The 26,831-nt window shown below is 37.8% G+C and overlaps 1 protein-coding gene and 1 pseudogene across 6 annotated transcripts in view; both read left to right on the forward strand.

Moving 5' to 3' along the window:
- GPATCH8 (G-patch domain containing 8) overlaps positions 1 to 26,831 on the forward strand; it is a 168,154-nt gene that overhangs the window by 102,913 nt on the left and 38,410 nt on the right. The gene's annotated exons all lie outside the window — the stretch shown is intronic.
- Positions 4,008 to 7,412, forward strand: LOC143687303 (lysine--tRNA ligase pseudogene; annotated as a pseudogene).

The following is a 26,831-nucleotide window of genomic DNA, read 5'->3' on the forward strand; positions in this document are numbered from 1 at the left end:
GCTGCTGTGGGACCTTTAACTTTGGAAAACTCTCGCCATCCGGGAGGTTCGCTAGCCGAAGTGGCTTGGAAGTATGCGAGCCGGCCTGGGGTCCGAACGCGGGGAGGGTTGCTGGCCGCCGCAGCCCAGGAAAGCGCCCGTCGGAATTTCCTGGTCGGCCCGGGGCGACAAGCGTGGCGGGAGGGCGCCAGCGGCAGCGGCCCGCCCGGGAGAGTCCACGTTCCCGGGGAGTCACGGGTTTGGAAGGGGCCTCCCCCACCCGTCACCATTCTCCGCGGCCTGGGGATTTCCGATCCAATTCTCTCAGTTGGTCCGGGGGGCCATGCGTGGTGTGGGCGCCAGCCGCCGCGGTTTCAGAGGACCGCCTCTCCAATTCTCCCAGCCGGCCCGGGAAGGGGGAAGGGAGTGACTCCGGCCGCTTGCTACCCCGCCCGGTGAAGCCCGCGCGCCTCGGCGATCTCCTAACTTTTCCTTTTAATACCTGGTTTACCAATGTTAAATTTTGTCACAGTTGCCATATCATTTGGTCTTTCTGTGTTTCTTTTCATCATCCATTTTCCAAGCAGTTGAGTGTAGGTTGCATACATCCTGCTCCTTCAACACGTAATACCACCGTGTGCGTTTCTTAAGAACAAGGATATTCACTTATGTGACCACCTTAAGTGCAGTTATCAAGTTGAAAAATTTTAACATTGATATAAAACGTTCAGTTCATATCAAGATTTTTCGTATCTCCCAGTAATATCCCTTTGAGCCTTTACTTCTCCCTTTCTAGTTCCCATCCAGGATTATGTATTACCTTTAACTGATACTGTCTCTATAGTTGCTCTTTTTTTTTTTTTTTTTTTTTTTTTTTTTGTGGAAACATATGCAGCATAAACTTTTCCATCTCGGCTACTCCCAAACATTCCTGGGATTAATGGTCATTCACAATGTTGTGGTACCTTCACCACCTTAGTAAAACTCTCCCCTCACTGCAGAAACCCGCCACCCAATATGCATTAACTTCCCATTTCCCCTGTTCCAACCCCTGGCAAACTGTACTCTAATTTCTGTCTCTATGAGCTTGCATATTCTCTCATATTTTTTCTGTAGTTACCATGGAGCTTAAATTTAACATCTTAAATCTATAACAATTTGTTTGCTTTCATACCAATGTAACGTCAGTAATACACACACAATATGTTACTATAACCTTACATCCCCCTCACCCTTATTCTTGACATTTTAAATGTTTACACATTCTGAGTCCACAACCATGGGTTTATCATTACTTTTTATGTATTTGCCTTTTAGATCCTGTAGGAAGTAAAGAGTGGAGCTACAAACAAAAAATAGAATATTACTGGTATTTATATTTACTCTTGTCACTATCCTTATTGAAGAGCTTTATTTCTTCATGCAGCTTTAGTCTGTTGTCGATTGTCTTTTCCTTTCAACCTACAAAATTTTCTTGTAGAGCCAGTCTAGCAGTGACAGACTCCCTTAGCTTTTGTTTATCTGGGAATGTCTTAATCTCACCTTAATTTTTGTAGACAATTTTGCTGGATACAGAATTCTTGGGTGGCAGTTTTTTGCTTTGAGCACTTTAAATATGTTGTTCCACTGCCTTCTTGCCTCTATACTTGCCTTTCAGTGAGAAATCTGCTTTGAATCTTATTGAGGTATCCTTGTATGTAATACGTTGCTTCTCTCTTGTACCTTTCAGGATTCTCTCTTTATCTTTGGCACTTGCAGATTGATTATAATATATCTCAGTGAACATCTATTTGGGTTTGTCCTGTTCGGAGTTTGTTGAGCATCTTGGATACGTATATTCTGTCTCTCGTTAAATTTGGGAGTTTTTACCCATTATTTCTCTGCTCCTTTCTTTGTTCTCCCTCTGGGACTCCCCACAATGCATATATCAATACAATTACTGGTGTCCCACAGGTTCCCCTGGCTCTGTTAAATTTTTCTTCATTCCTTCTTCTATCTGTTCACCAGACTGGATGATTTCAATGATCTTCTCTTAAAGTTCTCTGATCTCTTCTGTCAGTTCCAGTCTGCTTTTGAATCCCCCTAGGGAGCTTTTAATTTCTGTTCCTGTGGTCTTCAGTTCTTTTTGGTTCCTTTTTTATAACTTACATCTCTCTTTGTGATCATCTGTCATTTTCCTGATTTCCTTTAGTCCTTTGTCCATGTTTGCCTTTTGCACTTTGAACACATTTAGGACCCCCCTCCTCTTTTTTATTTAAAAATTTTTATTGTAAAAATTTAACATACAAATATTCCATACAGGATGTACAGTAAGTGACTCACAATATCATCATATAGTTGTGTATTCATCACCATGATCATTTTTTTGAATGTTTGCATCAGTCCAGCAAAAGAATTTAAAAAGAAAACTTATACATACCCTACCACTCTTATTGACCACTAGTATTTCAGTCTACTCAATTTAATTTATCCTTTGTTCCCCCCTGTTATTTATTTATTTATTTTTCCATATTTTTTACTCATCTGTCCATACCCTAGATAAAAGAAGCAAGGTTTTCACAATCACACAGTCACATTCTAAACATTATATTTTCATACAGTCAAAAAACAAGGCTACTTCAAGAAACAAGGCTACCAGAGCACAGCTCTATAGTTTCAGGTACTTCTCTATAGCCACTCCAAGACACCATAAACTGAAAAGGGGTATCTATATAATGTGTAAGAATAACCTCCAGAGTAACCTCCCAACTCTGTTTGAAATCTTTCAGCTATTGATGCTTTCCTTTTTTTTTTAATTAAAAAAAATTTTTTAAACATAACATATGGACATGAGCATTCTTACCATATGATCTTGGTGTGTAATCAGTAACTCATAATATCATCACATAGTTGTATATTTATCACCATGATCATTTTTTAAAACATTTGCATCAATTCAGGAAAAGAAATAAAAAGAAAAATGAAAAAAACTCATACATACCATACCCCTTACCCCTCCTTCTCACTGATTGGTAGTATTTCCATATACCCAATATATTTTAGCCTTTTCCCCTCTATTTTTTTCTGTACCCCTTATCACTCCCTTTCATTGATAACTAGCATTTCAATCTACTAAATTTATTTTAACATTTGTTCCCCGTATTATTTATTTATTTTTAATCCATATTTTCTGCTCATCTGTCCATACCATAGCTAAAAGGAGCATCAGACACAAGGTTTTCACAATCACCCAGTCACATTGTGAAAACTATATACAATCATCTTCAAGAAACATGGCTACTGGAACACAGCTCTGCATTTTCAGGCACTTCCCTCTAGCCTCTCCAATATACCTTAACTAAAAAAGGTGACAACTATATAATATGTAAGAATAACCTCCAGGATAACCTCTTGACTCTGTTTGAAATCTCTTAGCCATTGACACTTTATTTTGTCTCATTTCTCTCTTCCCCCTTTTGGTCAAGAAGGTTTTCTCAGTCCCTTGATGCTGAATCCCAGCTCATTCTAGGATTTCTGTCCCATGTTGCCAGGAAGGTTTACACCCCTGGGATTCATGTCCTACGTAGAGAGGGGGAGGGCAGTGAGTTTGCTTGTCACATTGGCTGAGAGAGAAAGGCCACATCTGAGCAACAAAAAAGGTTCTCTGGGGGTGACTCTTAGGCCTAATTTTAAGTAAGCTTAGCCTGTCCTTTGTGGAGATAAGTTTCATATGAACAAACCCCAAGATTGAGAACTTGGCCTATTGCTTTGGTTGTCCCCTCTGCTTGTGAGAATATCATGTATTCTCTGCATGGGGAAGTTGAATTTTCCCCCTTTCTCGTCATTCCCTCAAGGGGACTCTGAAAAGACTTCTTTTTTCACTGTCCAAATCATTCTAGGATTTATCAGAGCATGACACTAACCTGGACAAACCAACAAAATCTCATGCCCTATTTAAGATTCCATGTACTGCCCTTTTAGATCTGGCCGTGGTACAGGGGTCGAAGGTGAAAGTGGACGGCGGCAAGCCTAAACTGAGCAAGAACTAAGTGTCCTGCCAAGCGTTAAAGCATTTGAGGGATAGGGAGCCTTTCGTCACCTACCACAATGAGCTAGACATGAACGCATACATGAGAATTGCTCCAGAATTGTACCATAAGATGCTGGTCGTTGGAGGCATTGACTGAGTATATGAAATTGGATGCCAGTTCTGGAATTAAGGAATCGATTTGACTCACAATCCTGAGTTCACCACCTGTGAGTTTTACGTGGCCTATGCAGACTATCATGATCTCCTGGAAATCACCGAGAAGATGATTTCAGATGGCCCAGAGAGCCAAGCCTATGAGATTGACTTCACCCCACCATTCCGGAGAATCAGCATGGTAGAAGAACTTGAAAAAACCCTGGGGGTGAAGCTGCCAGAAACTAATCTTTTCGAAACTGAGGAAACTCGCAAAATTCTTGATAATATCTGTGTGGCAAAAGCTATTGACTGTACTTCACCTCAGAACACAGCCAGGCTCCTTGATAAGCTTGTCGGGGGGTTCCTGGAAGTGACTTGCATCAATCCTACATTCATCTGTGATCACCTGCAGATAATGAGCCCTTTGGCTAGTGGCATCACTCTAAAGAGGGTCTAACAGAGCGCTTTGAGCTGTTTGTCATGAAGAAGGAAATCTGCAGTGCCTACACTGAGCTGAACGACCCCATGAAGCAGCAACAGCTTTTTGAAGAACAGGCCAAGGCCAAGGCCGCTGGTGATGATGAGGCCATGTACATAGACGAAAATTCTGTACTGCCCTGGAATATGGGCTGCTCCCAACAGCTGGCTGGGGCATGGGCATTGACCATGTCACTATGTTCCTCACAGATTCCAATAACATCAAGTAAGTGCTTCTGTTTCCTACCATGAAGCCCGAAGACAAGAAGGAGAATGTAGCAACCCCTGACACCTTGGGAAGCACAACAGTTGGCATGTCAGTCTAGGAAATAATAATTGCAAATTATGTAATCAGGCATCTTTGTATTTCTGCGGAAGATTAGGATCAGCAAGGGAATTCTTCTGTGCTGCAATCATTTGATTACCATAGTTCAGTTCAGCCACCGAAGAGAGAAGAGGAATTAAGAATTCCTTTTTACTCTTTGTCACCAAATTAGCTATTTGTCTTTAAGAAAAATAAAAAAGATTCCAAGTTCTTGTGGTGTTCAACTGAACTGACCATACAAGTTGTTAAATTAAGAAATGCACTACCCAAAATAAATATTTTGTACCAAATAAACATCTCTCCGTTTAGTCTCAGACAGAAGCTGAAGTTTTAAGATAGGGATATCATCTGTTGCCCAGTCTCCTGATATACCTTAGTCCTATCCAAATCAGCTTCACTTATATCTCTATTCAAGGTCTGATCACTTTTTCAACTTTTTAAACAGTTCTGTGTGGGGTACTGCTTAATTTTATAGCATCAGAGATTGGACTCTGAGTCTCAGGTGTCACATAAATACCCAAAGTTTCTGGAAAAGACTAGGTTATATACAAACAGTTCAGTATCTCAGAATTTAGAGTTAACAATTACACCTCTTGATAATATATGACTGCTGTAAGAGCTTACAATCTAGGACCCTTTACAATAAGCCCCAGCCTGATAACCCATGCTCTTGACATTAGTTCACTGAATTTTTATAATATAGTTAGCCCAGTATAATTAAGGCATGATAATATTTGTGTTTTTGTTCTTAACATTTCATTCAGCATGCAGCTCTTAAAGTTCATTCATCTACTTGCATGCCTCACAACTTCATTCCTTCTTGCCTGCAGCTTAGTAGTCCATCATGTGTGTACACTGCAGTTCTCCCTTCCATTCCTCAGTCATTGTAACTTTAGGCCACCTCTATTCATTGTAGATCACAATCACTGCTTTTTGCCAGAAATACCACTGTGCAAATGTCCCCACACTGAGTTCCTCCAGGTGTATGCTGAGCCATGGGGTTTCAGGATCATATGACAAACCCACCCCTGGGATCATATGAGAAAGCCACCACTTCTCTCCAAGGGGTTGCACCTCTCATTTCCCTATTGACAGTGAATAGGCACATCTCTTTCTCCACGTTTTCTTGAACACTTGTTTCTCTCTGACCATTTTTTAAATAGTTTTATTTACATGTCATACAATCCAGCCTAAGTGCATAAACATACCTTCACCACCATACTCTATCTGAAGATATTTCCTTTTCTTCCATAAAGAATCCATACCCCTTTAGGACCCTTTTTTTTAAAGTCGTTGCTGGTATGTCTCAGGTCAGGTCTTCCTCATTGATGGTTTCTAATTGTTTTGATCTTCTTTGTCTGGGCCATTCCTTCCTGTTTCTTTGTATATTTCTAATCTTCTGTTGAAACCTGAATATTTTGACATTTTTATGTGTTATCAGTAGAATTTAGACTCTGAGGTATCTGTTCCTTATGCTTTCTTTCAGCTGATTATATTACAGAGCATCCCTTAAATGATAGGCACTAACAAAAAACATTTTTTATAGAAAGGAAAAAAAGGTTTTCTTGTGCAAGCTGTATCCTTTAGGTTTATGCATATATATGATGACCTTAGAGAGTTGCTCCAGACCAAAGCGCAGGGGCCTCCCTCATCCTTTCTGCATGCGTATATATGGGTGCATATGTCTTTGACTCTAGGAATTCCTCCATTTACATGGTTCTGATATCTCCTCTTCCCTAGGAAGTGGTTTCCTCATAATCCCAAGCACTGTATTGTATTAGAGCCAGTAATCTCTACCCTCAAGCAGCCGCAACTTGACTCGCTTACATGGCATTCTGTAGGAGGGCTCAGTGAGCTGCTTTGTAGACACTGGGCAAGTTCTGAGATGGTGATCCCATAGTGCCACCACCGGACAGATTTGGCCAAACATACATATTCCCAGTATGTGCATGAGGATTACTCTGCACCTTCCAGAACTGGGACCAGGTATCCATACTAGAATGTGGGGAGGGCTATCCAGGTTGTCACCAGATCCTTCCACTTTTGAGTATAGCCTTTTTCTTGATTTGGCACTCGCCCTGTTTCCGTGGTCCTTTAATTGTTTTCTTTGAGAAGGATGTTTCTGACAGTTCTGCCTGCTGGTTCAAAGTTTCTGTCAGAGGATGGAGCCTTCACGCATCTCACTCCTCTATCTTGATTGTGACAGTTTGTCATTCAAGTATTTTCTTGTTGATTATAATGTTTTCTTTGACCTCAGTAGTATTTAGAAGTGTTTTTTAATTTTCAAATATGTGACTGGTGTTCTTCCCTAATTATTTTATTATTTTTTTAAATTATAGTGTAGTCAGAGAATAATGCGTCATTTGAAATGTTTTGACACTTCCTTTAATGTGATCAGTTTTCTTAAATATTTTGTATTTACTTGACTATGTATTCTCAAGTTGTTGGGTGTAGCTTTTTACATATTCTGTTTGCTTACATCTGTTTATTATATCCTTTGAGTTCACTATATCCTTAGTGAATTTTGCTACCTCAGTTTTATTTTTGTTAGTATATTTTCTGATATAACTGTTCCTCCACTTTTTTACTTTTAGCTATTCTGTGGGCTTCTGTTTTTGAAATGTCTTGTAATTATAATCAACTTTTTATCGGATTGTGTGTGGATTTTTATCTAGTCTTCCAGTTTCTTTTCTTCTCAATTCTAAATTATAGCATTTAGCAGAAGAATACTTAGTCAGTTCTGATACATTGTATTTAAATTTGCCTTGTTATTTTGTGCTTTTTTCCTACTTTTTGGGTTTCTGCATTCTTGTCTCTTCTCCATTCAAATTGAGAATAATATACCCTTTCTATTATTTTAACTGTTACCTTAGAAATTACAGTGTACATGCTTAACTTATCAAATTCTGTATAAATCAGTGCTTTTTTATTAATTAAAGAAAAAAAAGAAATTAAGAAAACATTTAGAAATCATTCCATTCTACATATGCAATCAGTAATTCTTAACATCATCACATAGATGCATGATCATCATTTCTTAGTACATTTGCATCGATTAAGGAAAAGAACTAGCAAAACAACAGAAAAAGATATAGAATGTTAATATAGAGAAAAAATAAAACAATAATAATAGTAAAAAAAAAGACACAAACAAACAGACAAACAAAAAAAAAACCTATAGCTCACATGCAGCTTCATTCAGTGTTTTAACATGATTACTTTACAATTACGTATTATTGTGCTGTCCATTTTTGAGTTTTTGTTTCTAGTCCTGTTGCACAGTCTGTATCCCTTCAGCTCCAATTACCCATTATCTTACCCTGTTTTAACTCCTGCTGGTCTCTGTTACCAATGACATATTCCAAGTTTATTCTCGAATGTCAGTTCACATCAGTGGGACCATACAGTATTTGTCCTTTGGTTTTTGGCTAGACTCACTCAGCATAATGTTCTCTAGGTCCATCCATGTTATTACATGCTTCATAAGTTTATTCTGTCTTAAAGCTGCATAATATTCCATCATATGTATATACCACAGTTTGTTTAGCCACTCGTCTGTTGATGGACATTTTGGCTGTTTCCATCTCTTTGCCATTGTAAATAACGCTGCTATAAACATTGGTGTGCAAATGTCCGTTTGTGTCTTTGCCCTTAAGTCCTTTGAGTAGATACCTAGCAATAGTATTGCTGGGTCGTATGGCAATTCTATATTCAGTTTTTTGAGGAACCGCCAAACTGCCTTCCACAGTGGTTGCACCATTTGACATTCCCACCAACAGTGGATAAGTGTGCCTCTTTCTCCGCATCCTCTCCAGGACTTGTCAATTTCTGTTTTGTTGATAATGGCCATTCTGGTGGGTGTGAGATGATATCTCATTGTGGTTTTGATTTGCATTTCTCTAATGGCAAGGGACATTGAGCATCTCTTCATGTGCCTTTTGGCTATTTGTATTTCCTCTTCTGAGAGGTGTCTGTTCAAGTCTTTTTCCCATTTTGTAATTGGGTTGGCTGTCTTTTTGTTGTTGAGTTGGACAATCTCTTTATAAATTCTGGATACTAGACCTTTATCTGATATGTCGTTTCCAAATATTGTCTCCCATTGTGTAGGCTGTCTTTCTACTTTCTTGATGAAGTTCTTTGATGCACAAAAGTGTTTAATTTTGAGGAGCTCCCATTTCTTTCTTTCCTTCTTCAGTGCTCTTGCTTTAGGTTTAAGGTCCATAAAACCGCCTCCAATTGTAAGTTTCATAAGATATCTCCCTACATTTTCCTCTAACTGTTTTATGGTCTTACCTAATGTTTAGATCTTTGATCCATTTTGAGTTAACTTTTGTATAGGGTGTGAGATACGGGTCTTCTTTCATTCTTTTACATATGGATATCCAGTTCTCTAGGCACCATTTATTGAAGAGACTGTTCTGTCCCAGGTGAGTTGACTTGACTGCCTTATCAAAGATCAAATGTCCATAGATGAGAGGGTCTATATCTGAGCACTCTATTCGATTCCATTGGTCGATATATCTATCTTTATGCCAATACCATGCTGTTTTGACCACTGTGGCTTCTTAATATGCCTTAAAGTCCGGCAGCGTGAGACCTCCAGCTTCATTTTTTTTTTCTCAAGATACTTTAAGCAATTCGGGGCACCCTACCCTTCCAGATAAATTTGCTTATTGGTTTTTCTATTTCTGAAAAATAAGTTGTTGGGATTTTGATTGGTATTGCATTGAATCTGTAAATCAATTTAGGTAGGATTGACATCTTAACTATATTTGGTCTTCCAATCCATGAACACGGTATGCACTTCCATCTATTTAGGTCTTCTGTGATTTCTTTTAACAGTTTTTTGTAGTTTTCTTTGTATAAGTTTTTTGTCCCTTTAGTTAAATTTATACCTAGGTATTTTATTCTTTTAGTTGCAATTGTAAATGGGATTCGTTTCTTGATTTCCCCCTCAGCTTGTTCATTACTAGTGTATAGAAACGCTACAGATTTTTGAATGTTGATCTTATAACCTGCTACTTTCCTGTACTCATTTATTAGCTCTAGTAGTTTTGTTGTGGATTTTTCCGGGTTTTTGACATATAGTATCATATCGTCTGCAAACAGTGATAGTTTTACTTCTTCCTTTCCAATTTTGATGCCTTGTATTTCTTTTTCTTGTCTAATTGCTCTGACTAGAACTTCGAACACAATGTTGAATAATAGTGATGATAATGGACATCCTTGTCTTGTTCCTGATCTTAGGGGGAAAGTTTTCAATTTTTTCCCATTGAGGATGATATTAGCTGTGGGTTTTTCATATATTCCCTCTATCATTTTAAGGAAGTTCCCTTGTATTCCTATCCTTTGAAGTGTTTTCAACAGGAAAGGATGTTGAATCTTGTCAAATGCCTTCTCTGCATCAATTGAGATGATCATGTGATTTTTCTGCTTTGATTTGTTGATATGGTGTATTACATTAATTGATTTTCTTATGTTGAACCATGCTTACATACCTGGGATGAATCCTACTTGGTGATGATGTATAATTCTTTTACTGTGTTGTTGGATACGATTTGCTAGAATTTTGTTGAGGATTTTTGCATCTATATTCATTAGAAAGATTGGTCTGTAGTTTTCTTTTTTTGTAATATCTTTGCCTGGTTTTGGTATGAGGGTGATGTTGGCTTCATAGAATGAATTAGGTAGCTTTCCCTCCAATTCGAATTTTTTGAAGAGTTTGAGGAGAGTTGGTACTAATTCTTTCTGGAATGCTTGATAGAATTCACATGTGAAGCTGTCTGGTCCTGGACTTTTCTTTTTAGGAAGCTTTTGAATGACTAATTCAATTTCTTTACTTGTGATTGGTTTGTTGAGGTCATCTATGTCTTCTTGAGTCAAAGTTGGTTGTTCATGTCTTTCCAGGAACCCGTCCATTTCATCTAAATTGTTGTATTTATTAGCGTAAAGTTGTTCATAGTATCCTGTTATTACCTCCTTTATTTCTGTGAGGTCAGTGGTTATGTCTCCACTTCTATTTCTGATCTTATTTACTTGCATCCTCTCTCTTCTTCTTTTTGTCAATCTTGCTAAGGGCCCATCAATCTTATTGATTTTCTCATAGAACCAACTTCTGGTCTTATTGATTTTCTCTATTGTTTTCAATTTCATTTATTTGTGCTCTAATCTTTGTTATTTCTTTCCTTTTGCTTGCTTTGGGATTAGTTTGCTGTTCTTTCTCCAGTTCTTCCAAGTGGACAGTTAATTCCTGAATTTTTGCCTTTTCTTCTTTTCTGATATAGGCATTGAGGGCAATAAATTTCCCTCTTAGCACTGCCTTTGCTGCGTCCCATAGGTTTTGATATGTTGTGTTTTCGTTTTCATTCGCCTCGAGGTATTTACTAATTTCTCTTGCAATTTCTTCCTTGACCCACTCGTTGTTTAAGAGTGTGTTGTTGAGCCTCCATGTATTTGTGAATTTTCTGGCACTCTGCCTATTATTGATTTCCAACTTCATTCCTTTATGATCTGAGAAAGTGTTTTCTATGATTTCCATCTTTTTAAACTTGTTGAGACTTGCTTTGTAACCCAGCATATGGTCTGTCTTTGAAAGTGATCCATAAGCACTTGAGAAAAGATTGTATCCTGCTTTTGTGGGGTGTAATGTCCTATAAATGTTAAGTCTAGCTCATTTATTGTAATATTCAAGTTCTCTGTTTTTTTATTGATCCTCTCTTTAGATGTTCTGTCCATTGATGAGAGTGGGGAATTGAAGTCTCCAACTATTATGGTAGATGGGTCTGTTTCCCTTTTCAGTGTTTTCAGTGTTTGCTTCATGTATTTTGGAGCATTCTGGTTCGGTACATAATATTTATGATTGGTCTGTCTTCATATTGAATTGTTCCATTTATTAGTACATAGTATCCTTGTCTCTTTTAACTCTTTTACATTTGAAGTCTAATTTTGTGGATATTAGTATAGCTACCCCTGCTCTTTTCTGGTTGTTATTTGCATGAAATATCTTTTCCCAACCTTTCACTTTCAACCTATGTTTATCTTTGGGTCTAAGATGTGTTTCCTGTAGACAGCATATAGAAGGATCCTGTTTTTTAATCCATTCTGCCAATCTATGTCTTTTGATTGGGGAATTCAGTCCATTGACATTTAGTGTTATTACTGTTTGGATAATATTTTCCTCTAACATTTTGCCTTTTGTGTTATATATATCATATCTGACTTTCCTTCTTTCTACACTCTTCTCCATACCTCTCTCTTCTGTCTTTTTGTATCTGACTCTAGTGCTCCCTTTAGTATTTCTTGCAGAGCTGGTCTCTTGGTCACAAATTCTCTCAGTGACTTTTTGTCTTAGAATATTTTAATTTCTCCCTCATTTTTGAAGGACAATTTTGCTGGATATAGAAGTCTTGGTTGGCAGTTTTTCTCTTTTAGTAATTTAAATATATCATCCCACTGTCTTCTAGCTTCCATGGTTTCTGCTGAGAAATCTACACATAGTCTTATTGGGTTTCCTTGTATGTGATGGATTGTTTTTCTCTTGCTGCTTTCAAGATCCTCTCTTTCTCTTTGACCTCTGACATTCTAACTAGTAAGTGTCTTGAAGAACGCCTATTTGGGTCTATTCTCTTTGGGGTGCACTGCACTTCTTGGATCTGTAATTTTAGGTCTTTCATAAGAGTTGGGAAATTTTCAGTGATAATTTCTTCCATTAGTTTTCCTCCTCCTTTTTCCTTCTCTTCTCCTTCTGGGACACCGACAACACGTATATTTGTGCGCTTCATATTTTCATTCAGTTCCCTGATCCCGTGTTCAAATTTTTCCATTCTTTTCCCGATAGTTTCTGTTTCTTTTTGGAATTCAGATGTTCCATCCTCCAGTTCACTAATTGTATCTTCTGTCTCTTTAAATCTACCATTGTAGGTATCCATTGTTTTTTCCAGCTTTTCTACTTTATCCTTCACTCCCATAAGTTCTGTGATTTGTTTTTTCAGTTTTTCTATTTCTTGTTTTTGTTCAGCCCATGTCTTCTTCATGTCCTCCCTCAATTTATCAATTTGGTTTTTGAAGAGGTTTTCCATTTCTGTTCGTATATTCAGCATTAGTTGTCTCAGCTCTTGTATCTCATTTGAACTATTGGTTTGTTCCTTTGACTGGGCCGTATCTTCAGTTTTCTGAGCATGATCCGTTATCTTCTGCTGGCGTCTGGGCATTTAATCAGATTTCCCTGGGTGTGAGACCCAGCAGGTTGAAAGATTTTTCTGTGAAATCTCTGGGCTCTGTTTTTCTTATCCTGCCCAGTAGGTGGCGCTCGTGGCGCTCATCTCTCTGCGGGTCCCACCAGTAAAAGATGCTGTGGCTCCTTTAACTTAGGAAAACTCTTGCTGTATGGGGGGGTCACCAGCCAAAGCGGCTTGGGGGAGTGCCAATCCGAATCTCCCAGCCGGCCTGGGGATCCGCGCGCGGGGAGGGTCACTGGCCTCCGCCGCTTGGGGGAGCGCCTGTCCAAATTTCCCAGCCGGCCTGGGGTGCCAAGCGTGGTGGTGGGGCACCGGCCTCCGCGGCTTGGGGGAGTGCCTGTCCAAATTTCCCAGCCGGCCTGGGACGCCAAGTGTGGCGGGGGGCGCCAGCTGCCACGGCTTAGGGGAGTGCCTATCCACCGTTCCCAGCCGGACCGGGAAGCCACGTGTTTGGAAGGGACCCCAGTCGCTGTTCTCCACGGCTTGGGGATCTCCGATCCAATTCTCCCAGCTGGTCCGGGGGGCCGTGTGTGGGGGTGGGGCGCCAGCCGCCACGGCTTGAGGGAACCGCCTGTCCAGTTCTCCCAGCCGACCCGGGAAGGAGGGAGGGAGGGACTCCGGCCGCCTGCCGCCCTGGCCCGGGGACGCCCGCGCCCCTCGGCGATGTCACCAGAACCGGTTCTCCCAGCCAGTCAGCCGTTCCAGAATGGGGTACACTGTGTTCTTGGTCTCTGTCGTGGCTCCAGGAGCTGTTCTGTATTGTTTCTACTTCCCTAGTAGGTGTTCTGGAGGAGGAACTAAGACCCGCGCGTCTTACTAAGCCGCCATCCTCCAAATCAGTGCTTTTTAACCTTCCTCATGGAAAAATCTCAGAATATTTTCATTCCCTTTTAACTCTCTCCTGTCTTGGGTATTGTTTTTTAGCGTGATTCTGTTGATAGCAAAGTAATTTTTTTTATCTGAAAGCGTGTCTGTTTTTACCTTTGCTCTTAAAGCCATTTTTGCAGGATGTACAATTCAAGTTTGATGATTATTTGTTCTGAGCACATTCAAGATTCTGTTAGATTGTATTCTGACTTCCTCATTAATGCAGCAGTTCTTTACACATAGGCTTTTTTGTTAGTACTGTGCAGTTTAAACAGTATCTAAGTGTAGGTTGCATTTTATCCTCCTTGATAAAGGCTTCATTTGCCTTTCTAACTTTGTAAATTGGCATGTTCTGTCACTTCTGGCATCTTGTTTTCAAATATTGCCAATTCCCTTTTTCTTTCTTTCTGGAGTTCCTCTAACTTTCGTCATACTTTCTTGCATATTTTTCATTTTCTCCTGTTTGTACGGATTTGTCCTTAAATAGAATATCTTATGTAGTTTTCATTCTCACTTTCTCTCATCACCTTCCTCTCTCCAGTGTTTATTCCATATTTAGCTTTATGTAATCTACATTAAACCCTCCCATTGAGTTTTTATGCAGTCTTCTGTCCTTTACCCATATTTTGAGTCACTTTTATTTTTCATTTATTAAATATATGCTTCTTTTTTAAATCTGCATCCAAGTGAATAATTGCAATATCTAAGTCTTAAATAAACTTAGATACTCTGCTTGTTTTTACTCCTGCTTACTTTAGCCCATAATGTCTAGTTTCCTCGTTGGATTTGTGATATTTTGATTGTCATCTCATTTTTAGGTGCTGTATTTAGTTCTTTGAGGGGCTGAGTTTGCTTTAGAGATATTGAATTTTTTTCTTCCAAAGAACGTTATCTTCCTGGGACCATTTTAATGACTGTATTTCATTTATTCTTTTTTTATATGACATACCAGAACATTTAATTATACTATTTTCCCATCAACACACCAAAGTCATTTAATGATGATTATATTAGCCATTTCCATTGATTGGTGTTAGGTTCTTCCGCTAAAGTGTCCCATGGTTCTCACTGTATCATTTTTCTCACCAGGCTTACTTCACGTTCAGCCTGAAGAATCACCTGTTCTAATTGACAACTTTGAAGCTGGTCTTGTAATTTTTTTAACATCTAGTTCCGCTTTAACAATATCCAGCTTCTCATTTGTTCTGTATACTTTCTATATTCTGCATTTTTAAGGATTTGCTCAAGAACTTAAGGATCTTTGTGTGCAATGTAGTCTTAGCCTCTCGTGCAGCCATCACAGCCAGTTCCTCCGGGCTTCTTAAGTAAACCCATCGTGAAAGCTCTGACAACTTCATTTACTCTTTTATATAAATGTGTATATATATATATATTTTTTTTAATTGGAAAATCTTCACACATCTACAGTCCATCCTTAGTATATAATCTGTGACTCACAGTATCCTCACATAATTGTATATTTGTCACTATGACATTTTTAGAACATTTGTATCACTCCAAAAAAAGAAATAAAGAGAAAAAAGAAAAGCTCATGTATCTCATATCCCTTACCCCTCCTCTCATTGATCACTTGTATTATCGATCTACTCATTTACTCTTTTTTAAAAAAATTTATTTATTAAAAAAATTAAGAACAAATAAAAACATTAACATATAATTGCATTCTACATATATATTCAGTAATTCTCAATATCATCACATAGTTGCATATTCATCATTTCTTAGAACATTTGCATCAATTCATAAAAAGAAATAAAAAGGCAACAGAAAAAGAAATAAAACAATAACAGGAAAAAAAAGATTATACATACCATACCCCTTACCCCTCACTTTCATTTACCACTAGCATTTCAAACTAAATTTATTTTAACATTTGTTCCCCCATTCCTTATTTTTTTTGTTTTTTTAAATTTATTTATTAATTAGAAAATTAAGAAATCAAATGAAACATCAACATGTCAGTAATTCACAGTATCATCACTTAGTTGCATATTCATCATTTCTTAGAACATTTGCATTAATTCAGAAAAAGAAATAAAAAGACAGTAGAAAAAGAAATAAAACGAACACAGGAAAGAAAAAAAAAAAAGATGATACCTACCATACCCCTTACCCCTTGCTTTCATTGATCACTAGCATTTCAAATTAAATTTATTTTAATGTTTGTTCTCCTTATTATTTATTTTTATTCCATATGTTCTACTCATTTGTTGACAAGGAAGATAAAAGGAGCATCAGACACTAGGTTTTCACAATCACACAGTCACATTGTGAAAGCTATATCATTTTTCAATCATCCTTAAGAAACATGGCTACCGGAACACAGCTCTACAAAGGGAGCACTAGAGACAGATACGAAAACACAGAGGAAAGAGGTGTGGAGAAGAGTGTAAAAAGAAGGAAAATTGGATATGACATATAAAATCCAAAAGGCAAAATGGTAGAAGAAAGTACTACCCGTACAGTAATAACACTAAATGTTAATGGATTGAACTCCCCAATCAAAACACCTAGACTGGCAGAATGGATTTAAAAACAGAATCCTTCTATATGCTATCTATAGGAGACACATCTTAGACCCAAAGATAAACATAGGTTGAAAGTGAAAGGTTGGGAAAAGATACTTCATGCAAATAACAACCAGAAAAGAGCAGGAATAGCTATACTAATATCCAACAAATTAGACTTCAAATGTAAAAGAGTTAAAAGAGACAAGGATACTATGTACTAATAAAAGGAACAATTCAATATGAAGGCAGACCAATCATAAATATTATGTACCGAACCAGAATGCTCCAAAATACATGAAGCAAACACTGAAAACACTGAAAAGGGAAATAGACCCATCTACCATAATAGTTGAAGACTTCAATTCCCCACTCTCATCAATGGACAGAACATCTAAACAGAGGATCAATAAAAAAACAGAGAACTTGAATATTGCAATGAATGAGCTAGACTTAACAGACATTTATAGGACATTACACCCGACAAAAGCAGGATACACTTTTTTCTCAAGTTCTTATGGATCATTCTCAAAGATAGACCATATGCTGGGTCACAAAGCAAGTTTCAACAAGTTTAAAAAGATGGAAATCATACAAAACACTTTCTCAGATCATAAAGGAATGAAGTTGGAAAACAATAATAGACAGAGCTCCAGAAAATTCACAAATATGTGGAGGCTCAACAACAAACTCTTAAACAACGAGTGGGTCAAGGAAGAAATTACAAGAGAAATCAGTAAATATCTTGAGGCAAATGAAAATGAAAACAAAACATATCAAAACTTATGGGATGCAGCAAAGGCAGTGCTAAGGGGGAAATTTATTGCCCTAAATGCCTTTATCAAAAAAGAAGAAAAGGCAAAAATTCAGGAATTAACTGTCCACTTGGAAGAACTGGAGAAAGAACAGCAACTAACCCCAAAGCAAGCAAAAGGAAAGAAATAACAAAGATTAGAGCAGAAATAAATGAAATTGAGACCATGAAAACAATTGAAAAAATCAGTAAAACCAGAATCTGGTTCTATGAGAAAATCAGTAAGATTGATGGGCACTTAACAGGATTGACAAAAAGAAGAAGAGAGAGGATGCAAATAATTAAGATCAGAAATGGAAGAGGAGGCATAACCACTGACCCCATAGAAATAAAGGAGGTAATAGCAGGATACTATGAACAACTTTATGCTAATAAATACAATGTAGATGAAATGGACAACTTCCTAGAAAGGCATGAACAACCAACTTTGACTCGAGAAGAAATAGATGACCTCAACAAACTAATCACAAGTAAAGAAATTGAATCAGTCATTAAAAAGCTTCCCAAAAAGAAAAGTCCAGGACCAGACAGCTTCACATGTGAATTCTAGCAAACATTCCAGAAAAAATTAGTACCAATCCTGCTCAAACTCTTCAGAAAAATTGAAGAGGAGGGAAAGCTACTGAATTGATTCTATGAAGCCAACATCACCCTCATACCAAAACCAGACAAAGATATTACAAAAATAGAAAGCTACAGACCAATCTCTCTAATGAGTATAGATGCAAAAATCCTCAACAAAATTCTAGCAAGTCAAATCCAGCAACACATTAAAAGAATTATACATGATTGTGGGGTGAAGCTGGCGGCTTAGTAAGACGCGCGGATCTTAGTTTCTCCTCCAGGACAGCTACTAGGGAAGTAGAAACGATACAGAACAGCTCCCAAAGCAACGACAAAGATAAAAAAGACAGCGTACCCCATCCTGGAACGGCTGGCTGGCTGAGAGAACCCGCTCTGGTGAGATCGCCGAGGGGCGTGGGCTTGACCCGGCAGGGCGGCAAGCGGCCGGAGTCACTCCCTTTCCCCTCCCCGGGCCGGCTGGGAGAATTGGACAGGCGGTCCCCTCAAACCGCGGCGGCTGGCGCCCACACCACGCGCGGCCCCCCGGACCAACTGAGAGAATTGGATCGGAAATCCCCAGACCGTGGAGAACGGCGAAGTGGGGAGGTCCCTTCCAAACCCGTGACTCCCCGGAAACGTACACTCTCCTGGGCGGGCCGCTGCGGCTGGCGCCCTCCCGCCAAGCTTGGCACCCCGGACCGACTAGGAAATTCGTACGGGCACTTTCCCGGGCTGTGGCGGCCAGCGACCATCCCCGCGTTCGGACCCCGGGCCGGCTGGCACTCTTCCAAGCTGCTTCGGCTAACAAACCTCCCAGACGGCGAGAGTTTTCCAAAGTTAAAGGACCCACAGCACCTTTTACTGGTGGGACCCGCAGACAAACGTGTGCCACGAGCGCCACCTACTGGGCACGATAAGAAAAACAGAACCCAGAGATTTCACAGAAAAATCTTACAACCTTGTTGGGTCCGACACCCAGGGAAATCTGACTAAATGCCCAGACACCAGCAGCAGAAGATAACTGTCCACGCTCAGAAGATTGAGAATATGGCCCAGTCAAAGGAACAAACCAATAGTTCAAATGAGATACAAGAGCTGAGACAACTAATGCTGAATATACGAACAGAAATGGAAAACCTCTTCAAAAATGAAATCGATAAATTGAGGGAGGACATGAAGAGGACATGGGCTGAACATAAAGAAGAAACAGAAAATCTGAAAAAACAAATCACAGAACTTATGGAAGTGAAGGATAAAGTAGAAAAGATGGAAAAAACAATGGATACCTACAATGATAGATTTAAAGAGACAGAAGATAGAATTAGTGATTTGGAGTTTGGCACATCTGAATTCCAAACAGAAACAGAAACTATCAGGAAAAGAATGGAAAAACTTGAACAGGGTATCAGGGAACTCAAGGACAATATGAAGCGCACAAATATACGTATTGTGAGTGTCCCAGAAGGAGAAGAGAAGGGAAAAGGAGGAGAAAAACTAATGGAAGAAATTATCACTGAAAATTTCCCAACTCTTATGAAAGACCTAAAATTACAGATCCAAGAAGTGCAGCGCATCCCAAAGAGATTAGACCCAAATAGGCGTTCTCCAAGACACTTACTAGTTAGAATGTCAGAGGTCAAAGAGAAAGAGAGGTTCTTGTAAGCAGCAAGAGAAAAACAATCCATCACATACAAGGGAAACCCAATAAGACTATGTGTAGATTTCTCAGCAGAACCATGGAAGCTAGAAGACAGTGGGATGATATATTTAAATTACTAAAAGAGAAAAACTGCCAACCAAGACTCCTATATCCAGCAAAATTATCCTTCAGAAATGAGGGAGAAATTAAAACATTCTCAGACAAAAAGTCACTGAGAGAATTTGTGACCGAGAGACCAGCTCTGCAAGAAATACTAAAGGGAGCACTAGAGTCAGATACAAAAAGACAGAAGAGAGAGGTATGGAGAAGAGTGTAGAAAGAAGGAAAGTCAGATATGATATATATAATACAAAAGGCAAAATGTTAGAGGAAAATATTATCCAAACAGTAATAACACTAAATGTCAATGGACTAAATTCCCCAATCAAAAGACATAGATTGGCAGAATGGATTAAAAAACAGGATCCTTCTATATGCTGTCTACAGGAAACACATCTTAGACCCAAAGATAAACATAGGTTGAAAGTGAAAGGTTGGGAAAAGATATTTCATGCAAATAACAACCAGAAAAGAGCAGGAGAGGCTACACTAATATCCCACAAATTAGACTTCAAATGTAAAGCAGTTAAAAGAGACGAAGGTCACTATATACTAATAAAAGGAACAATTAAACAAGAAGACATAACAATTATAAGTATTTACGCACCGAACCAGAATGCCCCAAAATATGTGAGGAATACAGTGCAAACCCTGAAAAGGGAAATAGACTCATATACCATAATAGTTGAAGACTTCAATTCAACACTCTCATCAAAGGACAGAACATCTAGACAGAGGATCAATAAAGAAATAGAGAATCTGAATATTACTATAAAGGAGCTAGACTTAACAGACATTTATAGGACATTACATCCCACAACAGCAGGATACACCTTTTTCTCAAGTGCTCATGGATCATTCTCAAAGATAGACCATATGCTGGGTCACAAAGCAAGTCTCAACAATTTAAAAAGATTGAAATCATACACAACACTTTCTCAGATCATAAAGGAATGAAGTTGGAAATCAATAATAGGCGGAGTGCCAGAAAATTCACAAATACGTGGAGGCTCAACAACACCCTCCTAAACAACGAGTGGGTCAAAGAAGAAATTGCTAGAGAAATTAGTAAATACCTCGAGGCGAATGAAAATGAAAACACAACATATCAAAACTTATGGGATGCAGCAAGGCAGTGCTAAGAGGGAAATTTATTGCCCTCAATGCCTATATTAGATAAAAGAAAACACAAAAATTCAGGAATTAACTGTCCACTTGGAAGAACTGGAAAAAGAACAGCAAACTAATCCCAAAGCAAGCAAAAGGAAAGAAATAACAAAGATTAGAGCAGAAATAAATGAAATTGAAAACATGAAAGCAATAGAGAAAATCACTAAGGCCAGAAGTTGGTTCTATGAGAAAATCAATAAGATTGATGGGCCCTTAGCAAGATTGACAAAAAGAAGAAGAGAGAGGATGCAAATAAATAAGATCAGAAATGGAAGAGGAGACATAACTACTGACCTCACAGAAATAAAGGAGGTAATAACAGGGTACTATGAACAACTTTACGCTAATAAATACAACAATTTAGAGGAAATGGACGGGTTCCTGGAAAGACATGAACAACCAACTTTGACTCAAGAAGACATAGATGACCTCAACAAGCCAATCACAAGTAAAGAAATTGAATCAGTCATTCAAAAGCTTCCTAAAAAGAAAAGTCCAGGACCAGATGGCTTCACATCTGAATTCTATCAAACATTCCAGAAAGAATTCGTACCAACTCTCCTCAAACTCTTCAAAAAAATCGAATTGGAGGGAAAACTACCTAATTCATTCTATGAAGCCAACATCACCCTTATACCAAAACCAGGCAAAGATATTACAAAAAAAGAAAACTACGGGCCAATCTCTCTAATGAATATAGATGCAGAAATCCTCAACAAAATTCTAGCAAATCGTATCCAACAACACAGTAAAAGAATTATACATCATCACCAAGTAGGATTCATCCCATGTATGCAAGGATGGTTCAACATAAGAAAATCAATTAATGTAATGCACCATATCAACAAATCAAAGCAGAAAAATCACATGATCATCTCAATTGATGCAGAGAAGGCATTTGACAAGATTCAACATCCTTTCCTGTTGAAAACACTTCAAAGGATAGGAATACAAGGGAACTTCCTTAAAATGATAGAGGGAATATATGAAAAACCCACAGCTGATACCATCCTCAATGGGGAAAAATTGAAAACTTTCCCCCTAAGATCAGGAACAAGACAAGGATGTCCATTATCATCACTATTATTTAACATTGTGTTGGAGGTTCTAGCCAGAGCAATTAGACAAGAAAAAGAAATACAAGGCATCAAAATAGGAAAGCAAGAAGTAAAACTATCACTGTTTGCAGATGATATGATACTATACGTCGAAAACCCGGAAAAATCCACAACAAAACTACTAGAGCTAATAAATGAGTACAGCAAATTAGCAGGTTACAAGATCAACATTCAAAAATCTGTAGCGTTTCTATACACTAGTAATGAACAAGCAGAGGGGGAAATCAAGAAACGAATCCCATTTACAATTGCAACTAAAAGAATAAAATACCTAGGAATAAATTTAACTAAAGAGACAAAAGACCTATACAAAGAAAACTACAAAAAACTGTTAAAAGAAATCACAGAAGACCTAAATAGATGGAAGGGCATACCGTGTTCATGGATTGGAAGACTAAATATAGTTAAGATGTCAATCCTACCTAAATTGATTTACAGATTCAATGCAATACCAATCAAAATCCCAACAACTTATTTTTCAGAAATAGAAAAACCAATAAGCAAATTTATCTGGAAGGGCAGGGTGCCCCGAATTGCTAAAAACATCTTGAGGAAAAAAAAACGAAGCTGGAGGTCTCGCGCTGCCTGACTTTAAGGCATATTATGAAGCCACAGTGGTCAAAACAGCATGGTATTGGCATAAAGATAGATATATCGACCAATGGAATCGAATAGAGTGCTCAGATATAGACCCTCTCATCTATGGACATTTGATCTTTGATAAGGCAGTCAAGCCAACTCACCTGGGACAGAGCGGTCTCTTCAATAAATGGTGCCTAGAGAACTGGATATCCATATGCAAAACAATGAAAGAAGATCCATATCTCACACCCTACACAAACGTTAACTCAAAATGGATCAAAGATCTAAACATTAGGTCTAAGACCATAAAACAGTTAGAGGAAAATGTAGGGAGATATCTTATGGATATTATAATTGGAGGCAGTTTTATGGACCTTAAACCTAAAGCAAGAGCACTGAAGAAGGAAATAAATAAATGGAAACTCCTCAAAATTAAACACTTTTGTGCATCAAAGAACTTCATCAAGAAAGTAGAAAGACAGCCTACACAATGGGAAACAATATTTGGAAATGACATATCAGATAAAGGTCTAGTATCCAGAATTTATAAAGAGATTGTTCAACTCAACAACAAAAAGACAGCCAACCCAATTACAAAATGGGAAAAAGACTTGAATAGACACCTCTCAGAGGAGGAAATAAAAATGGCCAAAAGGCACATGAAGAGATGCTCAATGTCCCTGGCCATTAGAGAAATGCAAATCAAAACCCCAATGAGATATCATCTCACACCCACCAGAATGGCCATTATCAACAAAACAGAAAATGACAAGTGCTGGAGAGGATGCGGAGAAAGAGGCACACTTATCCACTGTTGGTGGGAATGTCAAATGGTGCAACCACTGTGGAAGGCAGTTTGGCGGTTCCTCAAAAAGCTGAATATAGAATTGCCATACGACCCAGCAATACCATTGCTGGGAATCTACTCAAAGGAATTAAGGGCAAAAACTCAAACGGACATTTGCACACCAATGTTTATAGCAGCGTTATTTACAATGGCAAAGAGATGGAAACAGCCAAAATGTCCATCAACAGACGAGTGGCTAAACAAACTGTGGTATATACATACGATGGAATACTATGCAGCTTTAAGGCAGGATAAACTTATGAAGCATGTAATAACATGGATGGACCTAGAGAACATTATGCTGAGTGAGTCTAGCCAAAAACTAAAAGAAAAATACTGTATGGTCCCAATGATGGAATCAACACTCGAGAATAAACCTGGAATATGTCATTGGTAACAGAGTTCAGCAGGAGTTAGAAACAGGGTAAGATAATGGGTAATTGGAGCTGATGGGATACAGACTGTGCAATAGGACTTGATACAAAAACTCAAAAATGGACAGCACAATAATACCTAATTGTAAAATAATCATGTTAAAACACTGAATGAAGCTGCATCTGAGCTATAGGTTTTTGTTTTGTTTTGTTTTGTTCTTACTATTATGGCTTTTATTTTTTTTCTCTATATTAACATTCTATATCTTTTTCGGTTATATTGCTAGTTCTTCTTAACCGATGCAAATGTACTAAGAAACGATGATCATGCATCTATGTGATGATGTTAAGAATTACTGATTGCATATGTAGAATGGTATGATTTCTAAAAAAAAAAAAAAAATGAACAGCACAATGCTACCTAATTGTAATGTAATTATGTTAAAACACTGAATGAAGCTGCATCTGAGGTATAGTTGTTTTTTTCTTATATATTTTTATATTTTTTATTTTTATTTTTTCTCTATATTATCATTTTATTTCTTTTTCTGTTGTCTTGCTATTTCGTTTTCTAAACCGATGCATATGTACTAAGAAATGATTATCATATATCTATGTGATGATATTAAGAATTACTGATTGCATATGTAGAATGGAATGATTTCTGAATGTTGTGTTAGTTAATTTTTTTAATTAATAAAAAAAAAAAAATTATACGTCATGACCAAGTAGGATTCATCCCAGGTATGCAAGGATGGTTCAACATAAGAAAATCAATTAATGTAATACACCGTATCAACAAATCAAAGCAGAAAAATCACATGATGATGTCAGTTGATGCAGAGAAGGCATTTGGCAAAATTCAACATTCTTTCCTGTTGAAAACACTTCAGAGAATAGGAAAACAAGGGAATTTCCTTAAAATGATAAAGCAGTATATGAAAAACCCACAGCTAATATGATTCTCAGTGGGGAAAAACTGAAAACTTTCCCCCTAAGATCAGGAACAAGACAAGGATGTCCACTGTCACCACTGTCATTCGACATTGTGTTGGAAGTTCTAGCCAGAGCAATTAGACAAGAAAAAGAAATACAAGGCATCAAAATAGGAAAGGAAGAAGTAAAACTATCACTGTTTGCAGATGATATGATACTATGTGTCGAAAACCCTGAAAAATCCACAGCACAACTACTAGAACTAATAAACGAGTACAACAAAGTGGCAGGTTACAAGATCAACATTCAAAAATCTGTAGTGTTTGTATACAGTAGTAATGAAGAATCTGAGGGGGATATCAAGAAGCGGATTCCATTTACAATTGCAACTAAAAGAATAAAATATTTAGTAATAAATTTAACTAAAGAGACAAAAGACCTATACAAAGAAAACTACAAGAAACTGTTAAAAGAAATCACAGAAGACCTAAATAGATGAAAGAGCATACTGTGTTCTTGGATTGGAAGACTAAATATAGTTAAGATGTCAATTCTACCTAAATTGATTTACAGATTCAACGCAATACCAATCAAAATCCCGACAACTTACTTTTCAGAAATAGAAAAACCAATAATCAAATTTATCTGAAAGGGTAGGGTGCCCCGAATTGCTAAAAGTATCTTGAAGAAAAAAACAAAACTGGAGGTCTCACGCTGCCTGACTTTAAGGGCATATTATGAAGCCACAGTGGTGAAAACAGCATGGTACTGGCATAAAGATAGATAAATTGACCAATGAAATCGAATAGAGTGCTCAGATATAGTTCCTCTCATCTATGGGCATTTGATCTTTGATAAGACAGTCAAGTCAACTCACCTGGGACAGGACAGTCTCTTCAATAAATGGTGCCTAGAGTACTGGATATCCATATGCAAAAGAATGAAAGTGGACCTGTATCTCACACCCTATACAAAAGTTAACTCAAAATGGATCAAAGATCTAAACATTAGGTCTAAGACCATAAAACAGTTAGAGGAAAATGTAGGGAAATATCTTATAAAGCATTTACTCTTAAAATGCAATTGGTTGAGGCCATGGAGCACCAGTCTGCTAGATGAACTTGGGAGCGCAGCTGCTTCCGAGCAGCCCACAGAGGATCCACACCTACTGTCTCCCCCCTCCCCACCTTACTCTGAGGTTTAAAGCTCCATGTCCTGTCCTTTCATCACTGTCTGCCCTGGAGAGCTGCCCTACACTCCCCAGGTGCTGCAGGTGGTGAATACTTATTCTGCTGGAAAATAAAAGAGTAATTTATGAGTTAAAGTTATACCTCCCAAGTTAAAGCACCACTTGTCACTGGTTCTGTGAAAAGTGATAGGAGGAATCTTTTGAAAAATGATTTGAATTTTTTCTAAGGATACTGTCTGGACCAAGATTTAGACCTAGAAAAGATAAAATTAAGCATGTTCAGAATCAAATGGTTGAAGTTATTAATGTCATGCAAGAAAATACTACAAAGATAAAAGACTCCTGTTATATCATTTAATCCTTCTCTCCATCTTCTATGTGATATAGAAGGCTTATTTGATAATACAACTGCTTTTAGCAACTGATTGAAACAGCCTTGAAGGCAAATGTGGACGTGGATGCAAAATAAAACCAATCGTGGTTTTGGTTGATGTTTTCCTAGTGATTATCATTCTTATAGTAGTAAAATATGACCCTTAATTTGCTGACGGAGCTCTTCATTAAATAAGATTTGGAATAATAGTAATAATTTAAAAATGCTGCATAAATTAAATTAAAGCTATGTATATAACCTTCCAAACTTCTTTTTCAAGAAACTTAAGAGGCAAGTATCACTTTAAATTGGAGCATTGAGAACGTCCAGTTATCTTCTTCCCTTTTAGCAAAACATTATTTTAATAATTTATCTTTAAAGCAGACATAACCAGCCTCTATTTTGCCATATTCCAAGGATCTAACTTGAAACTAGATGCTTCCCATTTAATTGTTTGTGTATATAGTTAAAAACTGGTTATACTACTTCATATTAGTATTTTAATGTCATAAATATTTGAATTATTG

The sequence above is a fragment of the Tamandua tetradactyla genome, chromosome 6 (assembly GCF_023851605.1).
Source record: "Tamandua tetradactyla isolate mTamTet1 chromosome 6, mTamTet1.pri, whole genome shotgun sequence".
Taxonomy (NCBI): domain Eukaryota; kingdom Metazoa; phylum Chordata; class Mammalia; order Pilosa; family Myrmecophagidae; genus Tamandua; species Tamandua tetradactyla.